The following is a 7,166-nucleotide window of genomic DNA, read 5'->3' as shown; positions in this document are numbered from 1 at the left end:
AGCATTAATTCTTCTTCTGTATTATCTGTTTCATATGCTTTCTAAACCAAGTCCGAGTGTTTCCATTGATAAGTTTATCTATGAATTGTTTGTTTTTTAATATTATTTTGAAATTGTTACTTGTGCACAAAGTTATGCAAGGGCTAGTCACGTATAGTCGCTCCAAGTTTTGAACTGATGAGTTAGGTTGTTAGTCACTTATAGTCGTCCCAAGTTTTGAACTGATGAGCTAGTGTGAAGACAGATGTTCAATAGCACCCGTTACTTACTCTTGGTCTATCTTTATCTGAACAAATAATGGGATTTGACCATCACTCTTATAGCGCACATACAGTCCCAACGTGCGTAGCGCGTTTTTGCGGCAACAGGAAGCGAGCCATGAGTTCACAGTTCAAGCACGTTAACCATTAAGACACACACGGCCTTTCCTTATTTGAAATGAATGTAATGTGGTTTTTACCAATAATAAAACTTTTTTATTTCTTTATTTTTGCCAAAGTCTCCCTAAAGCTTTAATAAAAGATTTATATGTATCAGCAGTCTCCTCGGCCCCAGAGAATTTATTTAAGCTTACTCTCAAACCTATGCTCTAATCGATGTACCGTGTCATTAATAAAACAGCCGTAGAGGGAGATAAAGGCCTAAACTCACAATGGCTATGACATTCCGGACAATCCGATCTCTACCATGAAAATTTCTAGAGCAAAAAAAAGTATTATTTTGATTTATCCAATAAGAATGCGTGACGTAAGACGAACAGTTGTTTGTTAGTAAGCACAAAGCTACACAAAGGGTCATCTGTGCTCTGCCCACCACGGCTATCGAAACCAGGTTTCTAGCAGTACAAGTCCGCAGACATGCCGCTGTGCCACTGGGGAGCAAGAAGAAAAGTATATCTCTTGAAGGTTTTTGTTTCGTTTTATTGGCATCACTTCTAAAATATCCAAAATTATTTATTTAATTACTTTGTTTCGTGAAGAAAGTATAAACTACGTTTGCCTAAGGTTCAAGTCTAAGATATTAAGTCTATCAAATCTAAATATGCAAATTTAAAATGAAAAAAATACAAATCTAACATATAAAATACAAAATTAAAAACGTAAAGTACAAATTAAATATATCAAAATAAAACTTTAGAAATACAAATTAAATAAAGTCGTATTTACCTATAGGTCTTGCTACCTGTCTATATACTAGTACACTTACTGGCTACTTTATTATGGCTCACATCTAATATGGAATTAAACCACTCTTTCCCGAAACATGGAAAAGACTAAAAGATGCCGGAAGTTTTCTTGTTCATTAGTAGTCCATTCGTCCAAAACATGGACAAATATTAATTTGCAGTTGTCAGAAAGGGAACGTGGCACAAAAACGACGTTCGAATTCATTTCAAGGTTATTTAAGAAGAGTGAGATCATAGGATTTATAAGAACTTCTGAGTGAAAGTAAAGAAGATGGTATAATAATGTATCAGCCACACCGTGTCTGCTTTATCCATTGTGATTATTAAATAAGTCACTGGCATACCTTTAGAAAGTATATTGGAGAACACGAATGCTGAGGATGTTTACAATATCATCCTAGAAGAGCCTTTGTACTGTGGTTGATTCTAGCATTATGAAGTGGATTCGATCAGAAACAGTGCTCAGATTATACTGGATGTATTTATGTTTCTAAAGGAATTAAATAATTCGTTCTGCGGCTATGGAGCCCTCCCCCACAGCATTACAACACTTCCATTATTAATCTTTCTAAAGGAATTAGATAATTCGTTCTGTGGCTATGGAGCCCTCCCCCACACCATTACAACACTTCCATTATTAATCTTTCCAAAGGAATTAAATAATTCGTTCTGCGGCTATGGAGCCCTCCCCCACACCATTACAACACCTCCATTATTAAGCTTTCTAAAGGAATTAAATAATTCGTTCTGTGGCTATGGAGCCCTCCCCCACACCATTACAACACGTACATTATCATACATTGTTAAAACAATACAAGCTGAGAAGTTGGGTCAAGTGCCCCATGCGGTTTTCTCCGTTCTTTTACTATCAGTATTATAAAGTAAAAATGTGTAAAACAGTTCACCAGACCACCTCACAAGTTTCTAGTCGTTTACTGTTGATAGCGTTCTCTCTAAGCATCACCGATTATGTGTTGTTGTTTCCATTTGGGATGATCAGCGTTCCGATTCATTGGTGGTAACGTTCTTCAAGTAGTAATATCAAAGATAGTTGGGTTCTGACTACTGTTGAAAAATGCACTGAACAGGGACATGACCTGAAGTCTGATGCACTTAACAAGTCCAGCCATATTTTTTCTCAGTAATGTCGAATTACTTTGAACAGCCTTTCACAGAATTGATCTTTAATAACAACAACCTTGCTATACTAGAACACACATAAACTATACTGGAACACACATAACACATTCTATTCTTTTAGGCTTATAGAGCTTTGTTCTTGCTCCCTAGCAGACTAACTATGATATAAATACATTTGTAGATTTGTTTAAAGTTCAAGCTATTGTTTGACATATCACATGACTAGTTTCTTTTGCATGAGCAAGTGTTTGGAGCGTTTGTCACATGTTTGCAGGACCTTAATAAAAAAATAAAGTGCCTGTCGGCGTAGATGACAAGCTGGAGTTAAAAGAATAAGAATATAAATGTAACAAACTATTCTTTTTCTAACGAGGCTTCAGCATAATCATACGAGTAAGTACTTTTTCTTTCAATTTAATTGGCGTTTTAATTAAAAATTCGCGCATCAGCCGTATGATAAGCTACGACGAACAGCGAAATGAGGTTTATTATTTATTGGTTTTGAACTTCACAACTCTAGCATGCATTTTGTTATTTAACATTCGAACCATGAGGTACATCTAGTTTTATTCTATATAAAACTACCGCCAAATTACTCCAGTCGGTAAATATGTAAACTTGTTGAAACGCACATGTATACATGATTTCACTGACCATAATAAATAATTGAATTTAATATCTTCAACTGAATGTATTTCCCTTAGAGTGGTGTAGGAAGGAGCTGCAAAGTGGGGGTGTTTAGCTAGACATGCAGATTTTAAAATGAGAAATTGAAAGTATAAGGAGCTGCTTAGGGACGTCTGGGGGCATGTCCCCCCAGAAAATTAACATAATGATATAATTTACAGTTGCTATATAGTTGAAATATGAAAAAGTTAGGGTTCTGATGCCCCTTGCTTATACGTACGCACATATATTTATTTATTCGTTCACTATATCACAGGAACAAGTTTAATTTTTATTTTTCAGAATGAAATAGACAACCCTAGTTGATTATTTCTCAGTGAAATGGTCGAGACATGGTTAACCTATAATGATCTAGAAATGTATTGTAGTTTAATATAGGTACAATGGCTATAATGAGCCAAGTAACATTACTGATACACACACACACACAGAATTCTACACACAATCGATTAAACGAGTTTACGCGTGTGATTACTGCCATTTTCACCATTACTCAACACGACTTTACTGTTCTACTAATATTCTGCTTCCTGAAATGTGTTAATTAGAACCATTTCCAACAGGATACGAAGAACCTTAATAAGATTGTTTATTGTGTGGTATGATAGGGTTTGTAATTAAACTTTTTGTGTCTGTCATAACCTTCTGTAAAGGAAATAATTTAGCAGCATCTAACCAGTTGTAATTATGTACCCACATTTTTGGGCACAAAGTAAGAATCGCGTTTGGTTGTTGGCTCATGTAAAAAAAAAAAACAAAAAAACAAGAGGGAATCATCAATAGCCGCGGCCTTGAAATTCTTTTAAGTTGGATTCGGTAAATTAATCTATGAGACCTTTTTATTCCTGTTTATTAGCTATATTCTTGTGAGCCAGCAATACCAAGTGTGGGGCGCGCGTATACCCGATTCAATTTTATTACTCATCAGGATCTCTACCAGCCTACCCTCAAATTGAAATTATTTTAGGTAGGATTAGAGTATATTAATCTATGAGACCTTGGACGTGGTCAAATAATCAATCGAAATCGTTTGACTTCCTGAGTCCAAAACTGTAATTAGATCCAAAATCGGTCAAGAGATGGCGGAGATGTGAGTTAAAAGTTTGTACTTGAAAAAAAACAAAAACAAACAAACAAACTTAGGGTCGTTCTATGAGCCGCTATGTCGCGGTTAAAAACTAAAGATACAAGATTATTTAAAAATATTAATTTAAAAAGGGGGGAATAGGGATCGTCAATAAAGCTCAGAAACAAGACAGGTAGCTTAAATGGAAAATGCAATCGCCAAAAATTGTAAATAAGCAAATTTAAGGTTTGAGACATAGTGTTGACATTATTTTCTCAAACTACAAATTCCTATTTTGACTCTCCTAAACATTACAGGTTTCAGACATGGAGTCCTAATAGGGATTTGTAGTTTCAGGAAATAATGTCAACATTATGTCTCAAACTTTAGGTTTGCTTGTTTACATTTTCACTTTAAACTGCTTATCTTGTTTCTGTATTTTTTATGATCCCTATTTCCCCTTTTTAAATTAAAATTTGTTTAATAATCTACTTATTTGGGAGTTTGACTTTATTATAAGAATTTTTCGATGGATTAATTGTCCTGTAAGAAATTCTTAACTGTCTGATTCCCCAATAAGAATTGTTTAAAAGTTTTACCATTCTGTAAGAATTATTTGGGAGTATGACACTTTCTTATAAGAATTGTTTGATGATTTGACTCTACCGTAAGATTTGACTCTCATGTAAGAATTACTTGAAGGTTTGACTGTCCTGTGAGAATTGTCTTGCGGTTAACCTCTCGTGTAAGAATCACCTGACAGTTTGACTCTCCTGTGAGGATTGCCTTACGGTTAACCTCTCGTGTAAGAATCACCTGACAGTTAGGCTCTCCTGTGAGAATTGTCTGACTGTTTGACTCTCGTGTATTGTCTGATAGTTTGGTTCTCCTTAAGCATATTCAGATGGTTGAGTCTTGTGTAAGACTCGCCTGGGTTTGACTCTACAGTGAGACTTGTTTAATTGTTTGACCCAAGTTTGACAGTCGCCTAACAATTTGTCTCTGACGATTTAGGCCCGGCATGGCCAGGTGGTTAGGGCGTTTCACTCGCAATCCGAAGGTCGCGGGTTCGAATCCCCGTTCTACCAAACATGTTCTCCCTTTCAGTCGTGGGGGCGTTATAATGTAACGGTCAATCCCACTATTCGTTGGTAAAAGAGTAGCCTAAGACTTGACAGTGGATGATGACGACTAGCTGCCTTCCCTTTAGTCTTTTACTGCTAAATTAGGGACGGCTAGCGCATATAGCCCTCGTGTAGCTTTGCGCGAAATTCAAACCAAACCAAGTCTGAAGATTGTCTCTTGTGTGAGAATTATTTGATATTTTGGGTCTACCCTGAGAATTGTCTAGAGATTTCATTATCCTGTATGATCTGTCTGGCGATTCCATTCTCTTTTATGATTTGTCTGAAGGTTTGACTTGATGAAATAAAATTCTTGAATACTAAAAGGTTTTTCCAAAGTAACTTGTATCCTGTAATTACTATAAACATCTAAATATCTGGGCACTTACAACAACTCTTTTATTTTAATAGATGTTTATTGTATTGTATAAATCTTGAGGAATATGTGGTATGTTTTTCATTTTCTTTCAATTTTGTTGGACCTTGGAGCAACTGAGTGAACCAACAATATCCCAAGACTGTGTCTATCCTAATAATGCAACAGTTGCATATGCTACGGTCCAACAGTTGAGTGTCTATTATAGTGGAACGGTTGGAAATATACAATTCAACAGTTGAGTGAGCCAACAGCTCGTCAAAGTAATGTTTATTCTAAGAGAAGGGCTGTACATGCTACAATTCAGAAGCTGAATGAGCCAACAGCACTTCAAGGTTGCGTCTATCCTAATGAAACAGTCGGGAATGCTATACAACTTTAATTTCAATTTACCATTTAGTCAAATCAGATGTGAAATTTAACATAGACTTAACAATAATTAAATTTTTTCATTTCTTAGAAACCGGCTTAATCAATTCAGCAATATTAAAGATAACTCATAATGTTTCCTAAAGTTCCAATTAATCTCATTTCACTGATTTGTTTGATACGACTGTTTATGGACAATCCTTAATTAATACGAAGAAGAAGAAAACAGAGTTTACAAGTAAAACTAAAGTTTTGAAAGAGTAAAAAAAAATCAAATTAAATAAACTACCTAAATGTTTTATTTTTTCAAAGTTAAGTCTGTTTGAAATGACTTTGTATGTTTTTTTTTAATGAATGCTTAACCTAAGTTATGGCAATGATATCTTGTTCTCTAGTATATTTTTATGTAAACCCCGCAGCCTTGCTTCATTTGTTAACTATATAAGTTTGTAACATCTAATACTTAACGATAAACAAGAGTATTCAAGATGTATGGATTAAGTATTGCATATTAATGGATTATGATCTGTTAGCAGTTTCTTTTGAACAATAATATTCAAGATGTGTCTTTTAATGTTTAGCGGTATTTTTTGGTGTATACTTATATTTGTATGTTTTAGTCAATAGCTTAAGTATTTACATTATTCTTTGTCATATTGAAAAATGAAGTCAATTAATAAAAGACGTCCGAAGAACTGTGATTGTGTAAGCAGGAGTACACGAAATGTTAGTCTAGACAAGTCGGTTTCTTTTCTTCTATATATAAAACAACTTGTAAAAGCTTTCTTTCCATATATAAAACAACTTGTAAAAGCTTTCTTTCCATATATAAAACAACTTGTAAAAGCTTTCCTTCGTTATATAAAACAACTTGTAAAAGCTTTCCTTCTATATATAAAACAACTTGTAAAAGCTTTCCTTTTATGTATAAAACAACTTGTAAAAGCTTTCCTTCGATATATAAAACAACTTGTAAAAGCTTTCCTTCCATATATAAAACAACTTGTAAAAGCTTTCCTTCTATATATAAAACAACTTGTAAAAGCTTACGCAAAATTAACAAGATACATGTTCTTCGGAATGAGAAAGTGTTGTTAATTTGCATGATACATGTTCTTCAGAATGAGAAAGTGTTGTTAATTTTGCGTGGTACATGTTCTTCAGAATGAGAAAGTGTTGTTAATTTTGCATGATACATGTTCTTCAGAATGAGAAAGT

This window comes from Limulus polyphemus, unplaced genomic scaffold (genome assembly GCF_000517525.1).
Source record: "Limulus polyphemus unplaced genomic scaffold, Limulus_polyphemus-2.1.2 Scaffold1725, whole genome shotgun sequence".
NCBI lineage: Eukaryota > Metazoa > Arthropoda > Merostomata > Xiphosura > Limulidae > Limulus > Limulus polyphemus.
Note: the sequence above shows the minus strand (reverse complement) of the source record.